At 37.8% G+C, this 24,183-nt stretch overlaps 1 long non-coding RNA gene across 1 annotated transcript; it reads left to right on the top strand.

Moving 5' to 3' along the window:
- Positions 1–23,508, top strand: LOC134220185 (uncharacterized). Its single transcript, XR_009981802.1, has 4 exons — positions 1–118; positions 619–772; positions 1,412–1,573; positions 23,269–23,508. It is a non-coding gene; the product is annotated as an uncharacterized LOC134220185 (long non-coding RNA).
- The last annotated feature ends 675 nt before the right edge of the window (positions 23,509–24,183 follow it).

The raw sequence follows: 24,183 nt of genomic DNA, 5'->3' as shown, positions 1-24,183 counted from the left end.
CTCGGAACATCATTCTTCTTTTGCGGTGCAAAATTGTTTCATGTGAAGATATCGGAGGGGTTTTCCATTAAAAAAATTGTGGTATTAAGCAGCAACATCTAGATAAACATTAGCAAAGGTGAAAAAAAGTCGATCAAAATGCTATTGGTTTTTTTTGCATTTCATCATTGCACACATACAGGCTTCTAGTTTTTGGAAATAAGTTAGAATCGGAAATTGTCCCCGTGTCCGGAGATATCTCGGGAAGTGACTTGGTTAAATGTGGCCAAATTGGGTGTTTATTATGAGTTTTCACTTTGGCACTCCAAAGGTTTACACAGACAATTAAGTCGTAATCTCGGATTCCACGAGACTTCCAGCACCAGCCACAAGGTGGTCAGCTGAGTCGAAACAGAACTTTTGAGTAATTGTGGATAATTGTGCCAAATTTGGGCCAGTGATCCTCAGGATAAATTCCAACCACGGAGACATTTCCAATTCTAACATCATCTACTGATTCATTTATACAGCTTGCAGCTGATATATTTACAAAAGGTTGCTCAGGAACTAAGTTGTTGCAGTAATGTTTAAAAATAATCTACATCGTGATTCTAAAGTTTGTGTGAAATTGTCTTTCAGATGGAAACCACCAAAGAAGCAGGTTTAAACGAGAAAATTATATCTTTCGTTAGTGAGCATCCCGTTCTTTATGACAAAGGTTCACGGTCGTATAAGAACAATTCAGCACGGAATAAATTATGGGCTGAATTGGCAAACTCATTGGAAATGGATGGTAAGTTATTTTCTGTATTCATTCAGTGTTACAGTGATCGTTCGCTAATTGGGTTTTTTTTCTAGTTGGGGGTTCGCTAATTGGGGCGAAACCCAATTAAAAAGCAGCTAAACATCAGAATGTGATGTCAAAAACGCGTTGACGTTTTGTTTCCATGTTTGGCGGGATCGATATTTTCTGGCACGTAAAATTTTCCTTTGTTCAATGCAAAAAGTAAACAATATTGACGCTTATCAAAACGCCCCAATTAGCGAACGACCACTGTATTAATTATCGTTTGCGAGTATGCAAGTGCATGAGCGTAAACGTTTTCATAAAAGTGCAAAAGATCAAGGGTTTAATCCCATGTTTGTTCATTAGATATCTATTTTTATGCTTAATCCTGGTGTATGCTTCGATTTACTCTACCCTGCTAACACAACATCCTTTCCGTGGTATTGTGAGGATGTACGGGTAATCTTGATCTCTATTAGCCACATTAACCTTCCTTTTTTGGTTGGCTGTAAAGGGTTGTACACACTTACATGGGAAATTCATTGAACAAATTGAATTTACAATTGTATTGCCTAAAGTTTAGTCGTGCTTTTTCCAGCATTTTCTTATTTTTTTATAATAACTTATTTTGGTTCCAAATTTTAGTAAAAGCATTGACAACAAGGTGGAGGACGCTTCGTGATCGGTATGCAAAGGAGCGTCGAAGATAGAAGTTTCGCAAAGATCAAGAGCAGAGCCTACGGATTATACTCCTTGGGAATATTCGGACCAGATGGAATTTTTGAAGGACCATGTTAGTCGAAGAGCGTATGTATCCAGTATTTTGCGCTCGATAATGGCGACCGAGTGAGTGCCTTTTGACATTCGAGAGGTAGAAAATATTTACACTTTATAATCAATGTAGGCTTTGATTAATTGAAAAACATTGGCACTCATTCGGTATCTATAAACAAAGGAGTGTCAAATGTTTTGTAATTTGATATTCAAAGAAATGGTACATAGTTTCCTCATAATTTTTCTCATAATTATTTTATTTTCTAGGAATGTGAAAGCTAAAATCTTGACGAGGCGATATCCATCTAGTGTGAGGTTGGGGTCAAAATTCTCTAGAATCAACTTCCTTCGCGTTAGCCAATTTTCTCCGACAATAGCATGCGCAACGTGAAAATGGGCGCTTCTTAAAATCCCAAAGTCCCACCTATGCACAAAAACAATCCGACATCACCTGTGCTGCAACACATTTCCTACAGGGCAGGGGATGGACATATAAACTTGCAACTGAAAGCTGACTTTACTAACTTGATACTTGATGGGCTACATGCAATTTACTGCTATTAAATTAAAGCCTTAAATAAAAACCTGAATATTATTACATTGTCTTGATTAAGAACCAAATTGCTCTTGATCATGTTCGTAAATCTGTTGCACATCCAGAGTGGAAAATATAAAATCTGTAAAATGAAGATATCTATCATTTATTGATTCCCATACTCAGGTGTGGCTTATATTCAGGAAAGCGTGGGACACTAATAAAGTAAGGGATTTTTAGGATGCTTTAACCTCTCTCATTAAAAGATTTCTAAAGGAGTGTAAGGATATAGTAATCTTTTCCTGCTCTATAGATCTTATGTAATTATTGTATGGATCCCAAGCAATGAAGACCTAGTTTAAATCAAACAAAAATGGATCTTCAGGCATGAACATACAACACAACTGTACAGTTTTCTATGAAATAGAAATGGATGCTTAATAGCCATTTGAAAAAAAAAATTGGTTGAAAACCCTTCTCTAGGGCAATATCAGTATTTTCGTCTAGTCTCGCACTTTTCCGTATAAACTGTAATTCGATTAATTTATTTTAGTTACTTTTATCTTTACTTCAGTAGGCAGTCTGGAATAAAGGAATAAACATTAATAAAGAATTGAAGTGAAAATGTGAAATAATTGATTTCATGGATACCCTGCAGCTGGGACGGGACTTGCAAAGAGGAAAAATGTAACTTCATCTGCAACCAGCAAGCGCTGTCACGAATTGTCAGACGCAACCAGCACCTTTTGTGTAAAAGTATTGGTCCCTCAAAAAGTATTCCGAATGATTTTGTTTTACGAGTACTTTTTCACTTTGAAAAGTATTCTAGAAAAGCCGGACAGCTTAATATTGAACTGTTATGAATACGTGTTTTATTTCCGATAGGAAAATCTTTATAAAAATAAGTTTACAAATCCGTAAATCACAAACACTTTTATTGTGCTCAGAAGATTCTACCCGGGATTTAGGTGAAACACTCAAGGAAACAGTTGAGAATCGATGATCAACTGTGATGAAAAGAAGAACAAGTGTCAAAACAAGGAAAAAAAGCCGGCTTTGCAGGTCTCGTCTCAGCCCTGCAGAAATGGTTGACATTTATATATTTACTTTATAAAAAGCTTTAGTATCATGGCAGACTTGATGAGTTCCAATGTTTTCTACCTCTTGAATGTCAACCTGAGGGGATCTCACGCCGCCATTGCCGAGCGCAAAATCTTATATATAAAAATGAAATGGTCTGTGTTCGTATCCACATAACACGAAAACGGCTGGATAGATTTTCTTCATTCCTTCAGCGGAAACGTTCATTACCGTTTCCGACGGGTTTATATGATATTTCCTCATGCCAAAATTACGAGTAAGGTCGAGCAATACGTAAAAAACTAAAATCAAGATTCATATGGAAACTTTGCATGGGCAGTTCGGAACGCGCATTTTCGCCTACTATGCAGGATAACGTCTGCCGGGTCGACTAGTACTGGATAGATTTTATGTTATATATAAAAATTTGTAACTAAATATTCAAGTTAATCTGTTTCGGCTCATCCTCATTTTCTCACCAATGTGTTAGTCATTGCTTCTTGAAGACATCAAACAATATTGTTTTTAAAGCTTTTGACGTAGGACTTACGTCTTTCTTTACTATACTGGGTGTCATTTAGATTTTTGGAAATTGAGAGCGTTACGCTGGAAGGGAAGATTTTGAACGCTACTAGCGCCTTTATCTTTCGATGGATTTTTAAGATTTATATATCAATCGACTCGGACACTCTCCACCATTTTGCATATTTCATTGAAATTAAAGATTATTAACGATAAGCTATTGAAAATTTAAATTCTTGTCAGAGCCAGTAAATATGTAACCAATCCCGTGCATTCCTAACACGGACATCAGAATGATGTAAATCAAGGGCCTTCGGGTCTACCGGAAGATTTTCTTTGTGTATAAAAGAAGCAGTGCATGCCGTGTGCGAGTCATTACAATTTGTGACAGCAGCGCGAACTGACTTGCTTTTTGCTTGCGCATTTTTTGTTTCATTCGTTCGTTCGCTGTGTGTACCCACACAGCATGCAGTCGCCAGCGGTAGAAGTGCCGGTGGGTCTGCGAATATGCATGAAAGAAGTGGGCGCATTTTTTTTTGTCATTCTGTGCTTGATGATGGTTGGATGCAGTAGTGTTGGTTGCGATGGATGCAATCGCCCATCGCATCGCTCGGAGTTCACGGCTAGAGGCCGATGATGGCTGAGGCTTCGAGGGCAGCGGTGGTGGATGAAGAAGAAGAAAATTAGAGAGATTTGGTCTGCTCATCCACGGAAAGTGATTAGTTTCGTAATCCACATGATCCCGGGATGGGTACGAGTCAAGTCATATGACTGACCATACGTTAAGTTGTGCTTGGTACTAAACGACACGTACATTAAAACATGGTTATATTATAACAGTTCTGATTCCCCAGCAAAAAATCAACTACGCTGATGAAAATGAAAATTTGATTAAAATAATTACTTTCATTTATTTGCAGAAGGCATTAGCAATTAAAGATGCACAATCAGCAATAGTGTTAATATCCATTTTAGATTAGAAAATTTCGCTGTATTACATGTAAATCTTTTGAAAAAGTCCGCAAAAAATAATTTCCAGAAGAATATTTAAATAAACTTTATCTTATTCTTTGTTTTTCATTTTCTGAGAAATTGTATTATTAAATTTGATGTAGACTCGGAGTTTCGAATCAGAATATTAAATAATTTTTTGTTGGTGTATTAGTAGTACCTCCTCAATTTTAATAGGGTTACTGCTCCTCGACTTGTTTCTTATTGTTGGGATTTTTTTCAGCAGTAAGCAAGCATTTTAGCAAAAAGAAGCAACGAAATTGGTGCTGTATTTCTTTGTTTGAAAAACGGGATAGTTCCCTCAAAACAGCACATTTTGCCCAAAATTTTATAAATAGAATTTTTAAACTTCAAATACTATCATCAATAAGAAATCTATAAATGCCCTACATTTACTTGAGTAAATAAGGGCTTAAAAGTTATAAACAAAGCAATTCTAATTATGTATTTAATTATTAGTTTTATTTCCAGAAGTTTTGAATAAACAAATTGCTAATAATTCATGGAAGTTGTCGTTTCCAATATGAATACTATAATCAAACTCCAAAGATCCAAAAGTTAGAAGTAAAATGAAAATACGCTTCGTTTATACAAGTCCTACGCCTACTCGCGGTTATGTTGAAAACATTACCCATTGCTCGTTTTTTTTATCGAAGCTGTGGGAGTGGTATCCACTCGCCGGTTTATGTGGAAAATATTAATAATAATTCTCACAGAATTTCAAAGCCCATAACGCTCCGACAGATCCCATCCCACCTTCTGGAGCTTTATGTAATTTGGGAATTAGCGTTTAGACAAAGCAAGTGAATTGTGCAAGTCACATGAATCGACCGTCTAAACACCTCCGTTCAATTCACTTGAATAAAAAAAAGCTGAACATGTGCAACTTTTGGCAAGTCAATTGAACTCAACTGAGTAGCGTCCAGAAGGAATTGGTCAGTTGTAAAAAATCTTATTTTTCTTTTTCCATCAACAAGAAGCAGAGGAACCTACAGAAAAACGAACTGACAACGCTGACACCGATGGATGAACCGCTGAAGAGGGTATCGGTCCCCTATGATCAACACATCACCCACCAGCTACGCCATCGACTAAGGAAATTCGGCATCGATTGAGTATTCTTCAGCAGAAGCAATCGACTGCAGACACACATTGCAGAAGTAAGTAAGGCTAAGAGGGAAACTGATAAGGGAATAGATTATGAGTTTAGGTCTAAGCATTAAGCGCAACAAGCGAGTAGAAGTAAGCACCGTAGTAAATATTCATAGATAAGTTAATGTACCTACGCATAATATAAATAGTGTAAGCTGCGATTATTTTCTTCAAGTCGAGTCATGTACTAGACACTGAAGACGAGCTTACTGTTGAGGTCGAAATACGTATCTGTCAAGGTACAATTAAGTCGTGGAATTCAATGGGATTGTACAAACTCGTCTTATGACAAGCCTCTTTTATATGAACTAGTCGAACCTACCCGATCTTGCTCGGGTTTTATTTTCGATCTGTCAATCATTTAGTTAATTGCAGCGTCGCACTCTAGATCGATTTCAGTTCGAGGTTGATGGCAGGCAAGCTTCAGAAATCATGAAGCCGTTGCATTTAGACAATTTTTTAACTTTCCCCGTTAAATTGATCAATTCTTAGTATATATAAACACAGAAGAGCCCAAAACGATTCTATTCATGAGATATTCTTGCAAATCGGCCAGCCCGTTCGTGAATTATATTGCCTCAAAAGAAATGCAAACTCATTTTTATATATAGAAGAAGAAGAAAAAGAAAGAAAAAACAAAATACTTCTGGACCTATCATCTCTAGGACTTCAAATAAACTTTCGTTTTGGATTGCAAAGCCGCGTTTCAAATGTTTCCAAATAAATCTTAACTATTCATCATAAGGGATCACAAACTTCAGTTAATTTTTGGTTGAATATTGAAGTGTGGTTCGGGAAAGAGAAAAATGTTTTTTTTTTCAAAACTGGCCAATCCCTTCTTGACTAATCATCTCCAGGACTCCAAACAAACTTGCGTCTTGAATTTTGAAGCCATGTTCCAGTTTTTTTCAAATATTATATCTCCAGGGTCACTTGAGACCTTCATTTTTAGATTAATCTTGAAGCAATTTTTTTTCTTAATTTGTTTCGCAGTTTTATTAGTTATTCATTATTGAGCTGCAATGGAAAAAATGAGCCACATCCCTTCATTTTCACTTAACTTTAACGATTTGCGATTCTTTCACCTCATCGTCAAGACAAAACAAACAACCATGCGTCCACCATTATTTTACATGCAGTTGACTCTTTTTATCACCACCTTTCGAGCGTTTTACCCCAGGTCCACTTTTGAAACATATTTTGAATGTGTTCTTCTTCTTCTTATTGGCATTACATCCCCACACTGGGACAGAGCCGCCTCGCAGTTATTAACTCCCAGTCCCAGTTGGGAGGGAGTTGATATTTAATACACGAATTAATTCAGAAAGACGATGAAATATCTCAAAACACGATGTCATAATCAAATTGTACGGAAAGGCTGCTATTTCACTCCAGAAACGATATTTAATAACATTTTTTAATTCAATTGCATCCCGTTTGCATTTATTTCCTTCTCAAATTTTATGAATATCTAATAAAAAAGTCTAACTTCTTTGTTTAGCTTGAAAAGGCGTTATCATGCGTAGGTTCTTGGCTGTTTCGACCTGGGGTCAACAGATGTTGATGGTGTGCATTGAAGGTTACCAACAAGTATTAAGCGATGACACAATTCATCTGTATTTCCCAACTGATGAGTCCCACACAATAATACAGTGAACCAACTGTCGAAGGTCGAAAAATGAAGAAATTCCAGTTTGTTGTCCTTAAAGTCGATGTGCTGGAGTATCGTATCGTACACACGTAGGGTATCGACATGTTTTCCTGACAAGGATTCCATTTCCGCCACAATCTTCAGATTTATTGAACGCTTGCTACCTGCTGCTTACGTGATATTACTTTTGCCTCGATCCGAAAAAAGACCTACTCCCCAAAGTGAGCAGCGACGACACTGTCGTCGGTGCGTTCCTCTTTTGAATGCGGTTAGCAGCTACGGTATTGGCATCTTATTTCGCGTGTTTAGCAACATGTCAATGTCACGACAAGCAACCGGGTCGAAACTGATCGTCAGCGCTCCGAACGGGCCAAACATCCGCAGATGCAGACGGCCGGCACGGATGACAGCAGATTTCACGACCTGAAACCTTGTTGCATCAGGTGACAAAATTCCATCAGTGTCAAGTTGTCGGCAATCAAGGGTTCTGTTGTCTCTTGTTGCATCGCGCCGCGTGCACATCAGTCATACTATGCACTACTTATCGATCTCGATGACAGCTTAGCGAAAGGCGCTCGATTTGCTGTTTTGTTTGAACATTGAAACCACCAATGAAAGAAAAATGAAAACGCTCAAATTTCCTTCTTTTTGAAACTCTGTTCTGGAAGTCAAAAGACGAAAGAAAAATGGAAAAGAAAGATTAATCCACATATAGTTTGGGTCCCTTAGGTGACCAGCAAGCGTCCTGCGAAATGCGGAACGCCTACCTGGATTAGGTCACTGTTTTGAAAATGAACACTCCAAACATGCATTTCGCATAGATTTTGGGACAAAAAAAAATTAAAAATATTTGTAAGGCTGCAGAAATTGGAATAAATTTGTAAAATGAATTGAAATGACTTGGATTGGATTTTGATTTGATTGGGATTGGATTTGGATTGGATTGTATTTGGATTGGATATGGATTGGATTTGGATTAGGATTTTACTTGGATTGGATTTGGATTAGATTGGAATTGGATTTGGATTAGATTGGGATTGGATTTGGATTGGATTTGGATAGAATGTGGATTGAATGTAGATTGGATTTGGATTGGATTTGAATTTGTATCAGGATTTGAGTTGGATTGGATTTGAATTAGGATTTGACTTTGATTGGATTTGGATTTGAGTTGGATTTGGATTTGATTTGGATTTGAATAAGGTTTTACTTGGATTGGATTTTGATTAGATTGGGATTGGATTTGGATTGGATTTGGATTGGATTTGGATTGGATTTGGATTGGATTTGGATTGGATTTGGATTGGATTTGGATTGGATTTGGATTGGATTTGGATTGGATTTGGATTGGATTTGGATTTGGATTGGATTTGGATTGGATTTGGATTAGATTTGGATTGAATTTTAATTGGATTTTGATTGGATTTGGGTTTGGATTGGATTTGCATTGGTTTTGGATTGGATTGGATTTGGATTGGTTTTGGATTGGATTGGTTTTGGATTGGATTTGGATTGGATTTGGATTTGATTGGTTTATATTGTGTTTAGATTGGATTGGATTGTGTTTGGATTGGATTGGTTTGGTTTGGATTGGATTGAATTTGGATTGGTTGGATTGGATTGGAATTGGATTGGTTGGATTGGTTTGGATTGGTTTGATGGGATTTGGGTTTGGATTGGTTTGGATGGGTTTGGATTGGTTTTGGATTGGTTTTGGATTGGTTGGATTTGGATTATGTTTGTATTGGTTTGGATTGGATTTGGATTATGTTTGGATTGGATTTGGATTGGTTGGATCGGTTTGGATTAGATTTGGATTGGTTTTGATTGGTTTTGATTGGTTTGGATTGGACTTGGATTGGGTTTGGATTGGTTGGATTGGTTTGGATTGGTTTGGATTGGATTGGATTAGGAATGGTTTGGATTGGTTGGATTGGTTTGATATGGTTCGATTGTGATTGGTTTGGATTGTGATTGGTTGGATTGGTTTGGATTTGGTTTGGATTGGTTTGGATTGAATTTGGATTTGGATTGGTTTGGTTTGATTTGGATTGGTTTGGATTGGTTTGGATTGTATTTGGTTTGGATTGGATTGGATTGGTTTGGATTGGTTGGATTGGTTTGGATTGGTTTGGATTGGACTTGGATTGGCTTTGGATTGGTTTGGATTGGCTTTGGATTGGTTTGGTTGGTTTGGATTGGTTTGGATTGGTTTGGATTGGTTTGGATTGGATTGGTTTGGATTGGTTTGGTTGGTTTGGATGGTTTGGATTGGTTTGGTTTTAATTGGTTTGGTTTGGATGGGGTTTGGATTAGATTTGGATTGGTTTGGATTGGTTTGGTTTGGATGGGTTTGGATTGGTTTGGATTGGATTGGATTTGATTTGGATTGGTTTGGATTGGTTTGGTTGGGATTGGTTTGGATTGGTTTGAATTGGTTTGTATTGTATTTGGATTGGTTTGGATTGGTTTGGATTGGTTTGTATTGGATTTGGATTGGTTTGGTTTGGTTTGGGTTGGATTTGGTTTGGATTGGTTGCAAAATCTGGATCAATTTGGATTGGATTGGTTGGATTTGATTTGGATTGGTTTGGTTTTGATTTGGAATGGTTTGGATTGGATTCGGATTGGTTTGGATTGGTTTGGATTGGTTTTGATTGGTTTGGATTGGTTTGGTTGGTTTGGATTGGTTTGGATTGGTTTGGATTGGTTTGGATCGGTTTGGATTGGTTTGGATTGGTTTGGATTGGTTGGATTGGTTTGGATTGGTTTGGTTGGTTTGGATTGGTTTGGATTGGTTTGGATTGGTTTGGATTGGTTTGGATTGGTTTGGATTGGTTTGGTTGGTTTGGTTGGTTTCGGTTGTGATTGGTTTGGTTGTGATTGGTTTTGATTGGTTTGGTTTGGTTTGGATTGGTTTGGATTGGTTTGGTTTGGATTGGATTAGGTTTGATTTGGATTGGTTTGGTTGGTTTGGATTGGTTTGGATTGGACTTGGATTGGTTTGGTTTGGATTGGTTTGGATTGGTTTGGATTGGTTTGGTTTGGATTGGTTTGGTTTGATTTGGATTTGATTTGGATTGGTTTGGATTGGTTTGGATTGATTTGGATTGGTTGGTTGGATTGGTTTGGATTGGTTTGGATTGGTTTGGATTGGTTTGGATTGGTTTGGATTGGGTTTGGATTGGGTTTGGATTGGTTTGGATTGGTTTGGATTGGTTGGATTGGTTTGGTTGGTTTGGATTGGTTTGGATTGGTTTGGATTGGTTTGGATTGGTTTGGATTGGTTTGGTTTGGTTTGGATTGGTTGGATTGGTTTGGATTGGTTTGGATTGGTTTGGATTGGTTTGGTTGGTTTGGATTGGTTTGGATTGGTTTGGATTGGTTTGGTTGATTTGGATTGGTTTGGTTGATTTGAAATGGTTTCGATTGTGATTGGATTTGGTTGTGATTGGTTTGGATTGGTTTGGTTGGTTTGGATTGGTTTGGTTGGATTGGTTTGGATTGGTTGGATTGGATTTGGTTTGGATTTGGATTGGATTTGGATTGGATTTGGATTGGATTTGGATTGGATTTGGATTGGATTTGGATTGGATTTGGATTGGGTTTGGATTGGATTTGGATTGGTTTGAATTTGATTTGGATTGGATTTGGATTGGATTTGAAATGGATTTCGATTGTGATTGGATTTGGATTGTGATTGGATTTGGATTGGATTTGAATTGGATTTGGATTGGATTTGGATTGGATTGGATTTGGATTGGATTGGATTTGGATTGGATTGGATTTGTTTGGATTGGTTTGGATTGGTTGGATTGGTTTGGATTGGTTTGGATTGGTTTGGATTGGTTTGGATTGGTTTGGTTGGTTTGGATTGGTTTGGATTGGTTTGGATTGGTTTGGATTGGTTTGGATTGGTTTGGATTGGTTTGGATTGGTTTGGATTGGTTGGATTGGTTTGGATTGGTTGGATTGGTTTGGATTGGTTTGGATTGGGTTTGGATTGGATTTGGATTGGATGTGGATTGGATTTGGATTGGATTTGGATTGGATTTGGATTGGATTTGGATTATATTTGGATTGGATTGGGATTGGATTTGGATTGGATTTGGATTGGATTTGGATTGGATTTGGATTTGGATCAAATGTGATGATGCCCCATGAATTCAAAAGATTCTGGCTTTTATTAGCCGTCGATATCAATTTTTAGGTTCAATCGTCATGCTTGTTATTTCAAACTAATCTGTTTTACATGAGAAATTTTTTTTTCTTTATTAGAGTGATTTTTTCAGTGTTAGAAGTTCATCTTTTAGATGAGAAATAGACATATTTTAAATAGATATGCTAAGAATGATACAAACTACAAACATATAGTATAGTATTTCCTGCATATCTGCTCTGCTAGCTTTGCAACAACGAATAACGAATATCATTTAAATATCAAGATATGCTATGGATAAGATCAAACTAATAGCTCGACATATAGATCACTTCTTTTATCACATACTGATATATCATCATTGTAACATATTGCAAAATATTTATTTTGTCGTCTGATCTTTTACATCCTATATAAATCATGTTTATATCAGTGTTGCGAAACACTTACTCATGAGAAAAAATACTCACTCTTTACTCATTTTGTGAGTAATACTCAGGCCGTGAGCAACTCACTAAATGCTCATACTCATGCAGTGAGTAGGACACCATACTCACTGCGAGTATTACTCACGCAGTGAGTAACTCGCAGGTGAGTTTAGATACCAATACTCTCAGGCGAGTGAGTAAAATTGCTCGTCATGAGTATTGTGAGTAAAGTTGTTGAACCCAATAAAAAGAGTTGAAATAAATTTGAACGAGTTTCAAAGCAAATTCTAGGTATGTATGTAGGTACAAAGGGTTAGTGCGTTTATCGTCAAGAGTTTTGTGCGCTAGTCTTGAGGTTTAATACATTGAGTATATGAAGTATATGCTGTGTAATTATTCCTAATAGAATAATCCAGATGCCAAACGTTGAAACCCGCAGTAAGGGAGAATCCATTAATTACGTAACGCTAAGGGGTGGCCCGAAGTGTGACATTCCATACAAAAATTTTGAATGATTCATACAAAAAGTGACATAGGGGGAGTGGGGCTGAAAATAATCAATTTTTGCATTACGTAGCTAATGGATCTCCAGTAGCCTTGCGAGCAAAGGCATACACGGATAAATATAAATATTCTAAATAGCTTAAACTTTAATCTAAAACCATATTCCGTCTATCCACTCATTCTAATGATTATTTTTAGGTAAGCTTTTCAATGCTTAATCTGCGTTTAATCATTTGGAATGCTTATTCCCTTTCAAATATACGCGAGGCTTCTTTTTGACAGGCTTGTTGTTCCAAGATAGAAATGAAAACAAAAATCAAGCGGGATGAAAGCGTAAAATAACAAAAGCAAAAAAATAGATCGCTTTAGGAGCAATTGTAGTTATGAACAGGGAATTTCGGTTTGAATTTTTGCAGCCTAATTGTAACTTGAGTACTTGCTCACAAGGTCCTTGGGTTTTATATGGGAAAACCAATTGTATTTTAGGATTGCCAAGGAGAACGCCACAAATTTTACTAGCCTCGAATATCCCGAAAAGATGGTACATCCCACAAAAAAGACGCCAAATTCCGCACAAGAAATGCGGTAATGTTTTTTCAGATATTCCGTCTTTTCGGCAATCTTCGGTTTGGAGAATTTCTGTCGCCCCTCTTGCGGATTGCTTTTTCGATTCGGTGGCACTCCGGAACAAGTGTAATAATGCGTATTTTCGGAGTTATCGCCGACTGTGCAAACACTGACTCAAGCCGGACTGGAATGACGACATATTGGTTTAGAAAATCCCCTGGAACAACCTGAAAAAAATCTCAAGAAATATGGCTTTGATACGACCTACCTTGCTGAACGACAAAATGATAATGAATATTTTTCTCAAGTCTCAATATTAACACTGTGAGCTTGTTAAGCATTCAAAAGTTTATTTTTCATATAATCATTGCAATGCTTAAAAAGCAAGCTAAGCTGAATTTATTAATAATCCCTGTAATAAATAAAATTTGTAAAAGCTTCAGAAGGAATAAACAGTAAGCTAAATAGCTTATTTCATTTTATCCGTGTAGGATTGTCAATCCGGAGATCTTCTTCTTCTTCTTATTGGCATTACATCCCCACACTGGGACAGAGTCGCCTCGCAGCTTAATGTTCACCAAGCACTTCAACACAGTTATTAACTTCGAGATTTCTAAGCCAGGTTACCATTTTTGCATTCGTATATCATGAGGCTAAAACGATGATACATTTATGCCCAGGGAAGTCGAGACAATTTCCAATCCGAAAACTGCCTAGACCGGCACCGGGAATCGAACCCAGCCACCCTCAGAATGGTCTTGCTTTGTAGCCGCGCGTCTTACCGCACGGCTAAGGAGGGCCCCGTCAATCCGGAAATGGCGAGTTCGATTCTCGGTCCGGTGTTGGATGTTTTTGGGTTGGAAACATTCTCGACTCCCTGGGCATAGTGTATCCATTGTACTTGCCACACACTCATGCAATAGAAAACCTTTCAATAGCATAGAAAACATAGAAGCATAGAAAACCTTTCAATTAATAACTGAGGAAATGCTAATAGAATACTAAGTGGAAAAGCAGGCCAAGTTCCAGTTGGAATATAGAGCCATTGAAGAAGAAAAAACTAATGGATCTTCCCTAAAGACTTCGAGATGGTCGATGACTTCTTGTATTTGTACTTACTGTTAGGGTTGGTAGTAATACTGCCCTTCCATCGAATATAAGAGTTTTTCATCAACTAAGTTGACATCTTCAAAATACTAATTAGACTGGTAGTCCTGGAAAATACACGCGGAGCATCAGAAGAAAGGTGATTGCCACCATTTGATATTAACTGCTGCATGAACATTCCAACGTCAATACCGAGACAATTGGGCGACTGTGGGCCAGGCACGTTGGTAGAATGTCGGTATGCAGGTGAAAATGGAGCTTGATAGCGGTCCTACGGGTACAAGCGAGTATTATGGATCGCTCGGATCTGCGTCTCTTGAAGACTGCGTAGTCTGCAGCTTCTATAGTGCACAGGCATCCTCTATTTTTTGCTGATAATTTCAAAAACAGTAGACAAACAGATCCGATATGTAGGTAATTGTACATATCTCTGATTATTTAAAAATTTCTCAATTCGAAAATCAGATATTCGTATAAATTTCAATAAAAGGCGACTGTGTTATTGATCAACACTCTTTTGACTTTGTTAAGCCGGTTAAGCCCCGTCCCCACCGAGCCGAAGTCGACATACACGGTTAGATGACTTTTCCCATTAATGGATACTATGTTATTGTTGATATTATTGACATTTTAATGGGTAGTGGCACTTTTTATAGAAAATGGGTGAATTTTTCACGGTGGGAATAATATCAACAATAACATAGTACCCATTAATGGGTAAAGTCATCTAACCACACTCATACTTTTTAGGGGTCATTCACAAATTACCTAGCAAATTACATAATGGTTTGACAGTTTTCAAACTTTTCAAACCCTAACCCAAACGGAAACCTAAAACATAAATAAATGGGCTGTTTTCACTCAAAACCATACTCTAGCCTAGCCTAGCCTAAAATTCCTTTTCTAGCATTAGAGTAAAATCAGCAGTGATTCAAATCGTTCAGGGCTGTCAGTTTGAATATGAATCTGAAACATTGAATTTCCCAGCAGCTGTTCTAGATTCATTTTGTATACCAGTCAACTGTCAAAAATAAAACTGGTATAACGCTCAGTTCTATTTTCTGCAGATTTGAACCACGATTGAATCACGAGATTCAAATATTTTTCAATTGTTTTGGTGTATGGATGCGTCATTTTATCTACGGATCAATCCATTTTGCAATTCCGGCGCCTTTCTTGGTAGTAACATAATGATTTCAATTAATTGAAAATTTGAAAAACATGAATAGAACACTGCTGGGGAAACCAGCGAGTTTGTTCTATTTTGCTCCAGATGCAAACTAGAATAGTGGTCGAAAATTTAGAATCAAACTGAATCACTCCTGATTTCACCCTTAGGTGATCCAAGTACAAACATCGTGTGAATTTTTCAGACCGGTTCATGCGTGCCGCACTTTTTTGGGTTTAGTTTTCGATTTTTAAAATAGTTAGAGGCTCCAAAAAGTATGGATAATTTGGAAAAAACTTACCTTAAATCAGCCGAAGAATCGACTGAGACAATAAAACGAGATACAATTTTTGACGGGAAAGGGAAGATCAATTAATTACGTAACACAAAAATTGAGCATTTTCAACCCCCGTCCCCCCCTATGTCCCACTTTTTGTATGAAACATCTAAAAATTTTGTATGGATCGTCACACTTTGCTCAACCCCCCTCCCCCTCTAAGCGTTACGTAAATTGTGGACGCTCCCAAAGGTCAATTTCCGATCGAATATCAGTCAGTGAATATATATTTAGATTTCATAAACTAAAAAATTACTGTAAAACTGAAAACTTATAGGGGCTCGTTCAAAAATGACGTCACATGTTTTAGGGGGGGGGGTGGAATTGTGTGACAGTACTTATACTAGGTATACAAAAAAGCGTGACGGAGGGGGGAGTGGGGGTCTTGAAATCTCAAAAATAGTGGACGTTATATTTGAATCACCTCTAGTATAATAATTTAAAACAATTGACCTTTCCCGTCAAAAATTTTTATTCGCTCAATCGATTATTTGGGTTATTTAAGGTCACTCCTGACGGAATCCAAGTTCCAAGGTGCTCGCGTTTTCGGGGGCACATCACTCGATTCAGAGGCGGCGCACAACTGTCATTTTTGTTGATTTAGCTTTGCTGCGAAATAATAAAAATGACAGTTGTGCGTTGCTTCCGTATCGAGTGGTGTGCCCCCGAAAACGCGAGCACTTTTAATCTTGGATTCCGTCAGGAGTGACCTTAAGGTCAACTTTCCCAAAGAACCCATATTTTTTGACGCCTCTAACTATTTTTAAAATCAAAAACCAAAAAGCGAAAAAAAAACCAAAAACTAAAAACCTGCCTGAAAAATTCACCAGATATTCGTTCAAAATCGGGCCAATCTTAAAAAAAAAAACATTTTTTCAATTTTTGTTTTCGATTTAAAAAATAGAAGTTTAAAAAAATATGGCTTCTTCGAGAAAGTTGACCTTAAATAAGGCAAAAAGAATCGACTGAGACAATAAAACAAGATACAATTTTTGACGGGAAAGAAAAATTACCCACATAGATTTGACCCCGACATTCAACTGAGGAACATTTTTAGCGCCAAAAGTCAATACATCCAAAGCCAATTATGTTTTCTTTGAACGCAGTGACCATTCTAAGTACCAATCAAATGAATGAATCAGTGAAGAAGAAAACTGAGTAAGTCATTCTATGTTTGAATAGTCATGCGACGTTTGTTAAAATTCTGGCCGAAGTTGCTTCGTGAAGGTGAATATTTTATGCTCTGTTCTGAAGTGTCATTACATTGCATTTTGTAATACATATGTACATATAGGTTACTGTGCCCCTTCAATAGCACATATACATTTTTATTTGAATGAAAGAGTTTTTCATCAACGTAAACACAATATTCCAACATGATGTTAACTGCACCATATCGATTGATTGATAAATATGAATAATTTCATGACCTACCGTTAATTACCGATTTATCATCAATAAAGCGACTGATTCATCACAAATTATTCTGGTCACCGTAGCTGTCACATGAAAAGGCCTTTTTGGGGCTTTAAAATTTGGTCGACAAAAAATTGTGTAACCGTGCTTGAATTCTGTGGACTTGACAGGAAATAAATAAATAGGACCGTGACTGCCGTTCAGTGACTACGATTCAGAACGGTGTTGTTGTATTTTTAAGTTCGATTCCAGCAAAAAAACGCCAGAGTTGCCGTCGGAGTAGCATATCATGGGCCCGTGGTTTTGCAGCGAAGGTTGCAATCGCCATGAACGGTTTACTGCGTGGCCAGCGCGTTTTGGTAAAACTGAACCGTAACATCGACGTCTCTGCAAACCGATTGAAAAACTCGGCTCAAGCATGCCGAAGCGCCAGAGTTCATTGACTTGTGAAGCAGGATTCTACCGATTCTGCTTACAGGCAATAAGGTCGTCAACTTACTACTACAAAGAAGAAGTCGTTCTGATCGGTGGAGCCGATTTCGATAAGATCGTGGCGATCAGCAAAGTTATCAATGCATATGGTGATTGTGAAGTACGGCCAGATCAATGAACCCTTCGACGTTAGTGCCCCTGTTGCTCTGAACGTTCATTGCTGAAGAATACTTTTATGATGGAGAAAAACAAGAAGTGCTGCTCTTCGTCGACAACATTTTTCGTCCGTATCCCGTCCGCTGTCGGATATCAGCCAACGTAGTGTATCACCACCACCGAAAAGGGTCACATCGGTGCAGGCTATCTATGTGCCTGCTGGCAATTTGACTGATCCTGCCACCATTTTTCACTTGGACGTGCCATTGCTAAACTAGGTATTTACCCATCAGTGAATCGTCACAAATTCATCGCCGGTATCATGAGCCCCAACATCTTTGATGACGTGCACTATGACATTGCACGTTGTATCCAGAAAATTCTACAGTACTAGAAGCACCAAACTTACAAATCAATCCAGGAGCATTACCCTCTTGGATATGGATGAATATTGTCTGAAGAAAATAAGCTCACCGGAGAAATCAGCGTTTACTGTTGCAGCCTTTCGACGTTGTCGAAGTCTTCAATGGTCATTCCGGTAAGTTTATCTGAATGAAACCATCAAACGATTTACCAAGATTTTTAACATTGAGCTGAATTGGCTCAATTGAAGAAGTAATTGATAAAGACGAACGCCTGGAAAACAAAGCCGCTTGAGACCTTATCTGTGATTGTCTACAGAATCAGCATCATAATCAACGTTTAGACATGGCTTGCCAAGTATACATTTGTATTTATTTTGGTACAGAATTTATGTTTAATGCACATAATAGCTCTACCCACGAGGGTGGACGGCACTGGAAATATCTGTGTATACATTACAACTGCACCGCATTTATAAAATTTCAAAAATGTTCGATAATTACCACTCCCATATGTTTATAGGCTTTTTTATGATTTAGGAGTCCTGGCAAATTTTCGGGAAATTTGGAGGTGGTTTAGGTGTAGCGCATATGAAAATTCATATGGAAAAATATCAAAATTTCTTCAAGTTCTCCTACAAATTAAATCAAATGTTCAACTCCAACCTCCGTTTTTAGATTCGAAACATGTGAAAAACTCATTTATTTGACTTAATTTTCTATTGCTAAGTTGAGGCCAATTTCACCATTTTAGCCATTTATCTCTGCCAATTTCCTTCTTCTTACTCTTGTTATTGGCATTACATCCCACACTAGGACATTGCCGCCTCACAGCTTACTGTTCTGTAAGCACTTCCAAAGTTATTAACTGCGAGATTTCTTAGCCAGTTACCATTTTTGCATTTGTATTGTCTACCCGGAACAAAGTTAGTACGCTTTTTATACCGAAGTTGAGTTTTTCTCCAGATACAGGCAACTTACCCAACTTCGGAAGTAGTGCATTGGATTCGTCATGCTGTTTTGCCGTTGTAGTAATTGTTGGAATCACCTGTCATAAGACGAGTTTATACAATCCCATTATCAATTGTTGGAATGTTAATAATCCTCAGATCTACTATCTTTTCACGTGTACTTATCAATACTGCATCGAAGTACGTACCTAACACTGTTAATTTCTTATATTTAACGAAAAAAACAGACAAAAGCAAACTAAACTAATTTCAAATCATTTTTCGAATACATTGCGAGTAAAATATACTCACGAGTGAGTATATAAAATGTCATTACTCACTCGTGAGTTTGAGTATTTCAGTCCATACTCACAGATGAGTATACTCGCAGTGAGTTTGAATTCCAATACTCAAACTCGTGAGCGAGTGAGTAAGTTTCAAGTGGTGCTCATTCATTTCTCAACACTGGTTTATATTTGATTTTCAGGATTTGATTTCACGGAATCCAAGTTTCAAAGTGCTCGCGTTTTCAGGGCACACCACTCGATACGGAGGCGGCACACAACTGTCATTTTTGTTGATTTAGCTTTGCTGCGTTGCAGCATGCGTGAAAGAATAAAAATGACAGTCGTGCGTTGCTTCCGTATCGAATGGTGTGCCCTTGAAAACGCGAGTACTTTCAAAATTGGATTCCTTCAGGAGTGACCTTAATATCAACTCACGACTTACTATAATTCCCTTTTCAGATTACGAGCCTAATGACATGATATAGAATATCGTGATGTCAAAGATCACTCATCTTATTTTTATTTCATTTCTTATTATCGATCATCACGTCAAATACATCGTAAATGCTCGTAATCTAATGAGCCATTATCGTTTGCTCGGTATATTCAATTTTACATTCAACAGTTCGTTTTGCAGATCTATAAGCCTTTCAGTTAATTTATTTAAAAATAGTATAAACAAAATCAAAATTACCCGACAGAATGAAGAACCAATGCATTAGATGCAGGAGCAAGATGGGGAGGCATTGGGGCAAAACATGAGAAATGGGGCTCGAGGGTGGATCGAAACTGCATTTTAGAATTTATAATGACTTATTTGTGGGTTTCGCGGATTTGGGGCACAAAGGATTCGGCAGAAACACGTCCAACCAGACCGGGGGTATGTTCGGTGGGTGTGGCGATGTAGTGGGGCTCAAAATCGGGCTATTCACCTCTTTTTTGCATCCCACTCTGTCGCCTGTTGAATCAGTGCACGTACGTATAGTGGCGAACGCATTTTTTGACTGCTGCGCAGCGCCGCCACTGCTACTGATGCTATCAGCCGAGATTTCTGCGCTTTTTTGCTGCCCGTTGTCGTTGTTGTCTTTCGTTTGCGGTTTCTTGTTGAGCTTTGGCGGAGTCTACGCGCCGAAATCGAAGTTGATCGTTTATAGTTCCTTGGTTTTATGTTCTCGCCTTTGTTGTGTCCCTCGACGGCTTTATCTTCCTCCGACTTTCGCGCATGTCGCTGGCTGGCGTCATTACCGGCATATCACGTTTCTAAGGCAACAGCACGCAATAATATACCAATCCAGATATGATTTTTGGTTCATCCTTATGCATCATGCATCGGAACGGTAGGGGTCTGTTCACAAATTACGTAACGCTTCTAGGGGGAGGGGGAGGTCCAACTTGCGTTATACTTTGTTACGCTAAAAGGTGGGGAGGGGGGGGTACTACCAAATGTTACGCATGACGCGAATAAAAATTTATTTGAATGTCTTTTTTTTTAATCACTGATTCAAGTAATTGCTGTTTATCGTTATCGTATATTAGTCACTATCGAAATCAAGCATGCTGACATAGCGGGACTGGTATGCGTAAAAATACCAAGCGAATATTGTACTACTCGACACCACAGTTTCGCAAAACTATGTAAATGGTTATAATCGCAAATTCTATTTTTGTTTCTGCTAGCTGCATTCTTGATATCTTTGATTTTTAATCATTTGCCGTCCCAATTCTAACAGTGTTCAAAAATACCAAAACCAAAATGCTTCAGAGAAGGGAATTTTTTCACAGTTACGCGTTACATGGGGAGGGAGGGGTACCAAAATGTTACTTTTTGTTACGAGGGGAGGAGGGTAAAAACTTGGATTTTTGCGTTACGTAATTTGTGAACAGACCCTAGGGTGTACCAAAAAATAATGTTCTGGTGTTAAGTTAAGCATAATTTGAGCATACAATTATACATAGGTAAAAGAATATTTTGTCATGCGCTAACATTTATGCTTAAGCGCATGCCGAAATATTTTTCAAAAAGTTCAAAAAGTCATTACTCCATTAGTTTAGTTTAGATTAAATTAGCAGCAAATTCTGATTGCAAGGTGTCGTTCGGATTTTGACAATTTTGAGGTATCTAATTGCTATTCAAAGTTCCAAAAGTTGTTCATGCTGTTTGATGAGATAAATATAGATGTTTCCCTAGAAAACTATAACAGTAAGGTATTTCTAATTTGAGGTTTAGTAAACAATACTTATTTGAAAACGATAGAACATAGGAATAGATGCAAATGTTAGAATTTTGTATTTTTGTGCCAAGATGATTTTAAATATTCAAGCTTGTGCTTTTGCTATTTTTGCAGCACTTATGCAACACAATTTTACGAATACAACTCCCTCAGTACTCTAATCAATTTAAAGGCAAATTTATTTATCTCCGCTTAACTCCTAAGTGGTACTACCCTGAGACGAGACCTGCAAAGAGGAAAAAATGTAACTTCAGCTGCTGCCAGTCAACTGCTGTCACGAACTGTCAGGTGCAACCAGCAGCTTTTTGAGTGAAAGTATTGGTATCCCAAATAAAATATTCCACATAATTTTTTTTTACCAAGACTTTTTTACTTTAACGAGTATTCCAAACCTTCCATTTAGCTTGTTAATAATCAGTAATAAACCTGTGTTTTGTTCCCGGTATAAAAATCCTTATGAAAATGAATTAACTATTTCGTGAATTGGATACACTTTTATTGTGCTCAGAAGGGTCCACCTGGGGCTTAGGTGAAATAGTCAAGTAAACAGTTGAAACTCGATGGTCAACTGTGATGAAAAGAAGAACAAGTGTCAAAACAAGAGAAAAGAAGCAGCGTCTTTGCAGGTCTCGTCTCAGGTACTACCCATTCGCTTATACATGGTTTAAGACCCAAGCGGAGGCGAAGAAATCCAACCTAAGTCTAATGCCCTAATCCCGACGACGGTGCAAACTGACTCCATCGTGGGAACCGATAACCTGCAGGTAGATGCGGTGAACGACCTCCCGAAAACCATCAATCTGAGACGAATAAAGTTCAAGGCCTACCACGATGGTTTAGATTCAGCCCGGCAACGAATGCACCAACACGGCGGGCGCAGGAGAACGATTAGAAGGCATTGCACTTTTTTGTTTCGACCAGATGGCGCCCGTAGATATAAATATAGAGATTTGGGATGGTAATTTGCCATTAAAACCGGAGAAAAATGCTGGTTGGCTACGGTGAAATTGAAGCAGAATGCACCTCCAGGTCACTACTGCAAACCGGATTCGTGGAAATCGTAAATCTCCTCGCAAGCCGTGGTATGTGCAAGAAGACATTTCCGCTGCATTGGATTTGGTTAAAATTAGGACAAGAACGGTGGACATTAAATCAATATCTTGAACATTTAATGTAAAATCAGCATAAATTCTTGAGTACAATGCAGGTACAGCATTTAAACGACCATTAGTTCAGTAGCTTGAGACATTCTACTAATTCATAACGCATTGTTTCCGCTCATTGAACGGAACTAAAATTATGCGTACACAAGTGCCAAACCAAAATAGACATGTAACACCTCTTTCGAAGTTCACTTTAAGTTTCATAAAACTCTTATCGCTCTAGTCAGCAGCGGAATGCAAGTTTCAAGGGTGGTTGGTTATGAACTAAAGTTTGTGCAATATAAATACTGTTGGCAGTGGGTGGTTAGAAATTAGTTTGAAAATAGGATCATAGCTTCATGATAATATCTAAATACACGAGTAAATAAAAATGAAATTTATTGTGATTAATATTTTGATTGTTCTATCCATCTTGAACACTGTGCCGTCGACACAAGCGTTTGGATTAGTGTGTTTTGATAAGACTGAAATAAATAATTATTTCAAAATGTGTTTTAAATTTTTCCACAGGACTTTCTGGTGGAACTGGTGGAGCTGCTGTTCGGATCTAATTACTCGTCCGAAGAAGATGATTCATCGAGTATCGTTGTTGTTAAGCAGCCAAATGGGTCCGTTAATGTTGTTTGTGATAAATGCAATCTGACTGTAAATTGTGTCAATTGTATGAAAATTGATACGAATATTATGGACTCGGGGTCGACTAATACGTCAGCTATAATACCACCAATGAATATGACAGGGTAAAATTAAAACATTGAATTGTGATGTAAATGGAATTTGTTTGCGTTTTTTAAAAAGACATTGCAAAGAATTTCCCTTTGTACTTCAAACAACTTGCTGCTGCTCACCGATTGACATGCTGAGGTGTTAATATATCATCACACGCTGATGATAACTTACTCAAACTTCACATTCTCCTTCTTCTCTCATTAAACAGGCAGACAATCTATTCGCATCCCATCCATTTCCACCTCGGAACAAACATCGTTCGGACTGCCACACGTGTTCTGCCGCTATCACAACTAAGTCAATGAATTGCAAAATAACCTTCCAAACAACTTTGTAGCATACGATAATTCTCCATATCTATTAGATTTCATTATAACTAACTTAACTGCCAGTCTCATGTACACTAAAGCCACCAAGTGTATAAATTTCAAACTAAATTTATTTTAACCAAAATCAATCGTAGCACCCCTTTCTCGACAGTCACCCCAGACGTGCTTTGTGGTATTCCAAACCATAAACCATTTTCCAGCGATCATCCCGACAAAGACTAATTAAGACGTCACTGTAGAGCTCTTTCGAGGAACCACTTCTAGTACTGCATTTGGTCCCTCAGTACCCAAGTTTGACATGTCAGAGACTCCCCCATTTTTGATCTACCTTGCGATGAATTTGCATCAGTGGTAGTCGATGGCAACG

Source organism: Armigeres subalbatus, chromosome 1 (assembly GCF_024139115.2).
Source record: "Armigeres subalbatus isolate Guangzhou_Male chromosome 1, GZ_Asu_2, whole genome shotgun sequence".
Lineage (NCBI taxonomy): Eukaryota > Metazoa > Arthropoda > Insecta > Diptera > Culicidae > Armigeres > Armigeres subalbatus.
The sequence above is the reverse complement of the archived record's forward strand: the minus strand, read 5'-3'. Positions and strand labels throughout refer to the sequence as shown.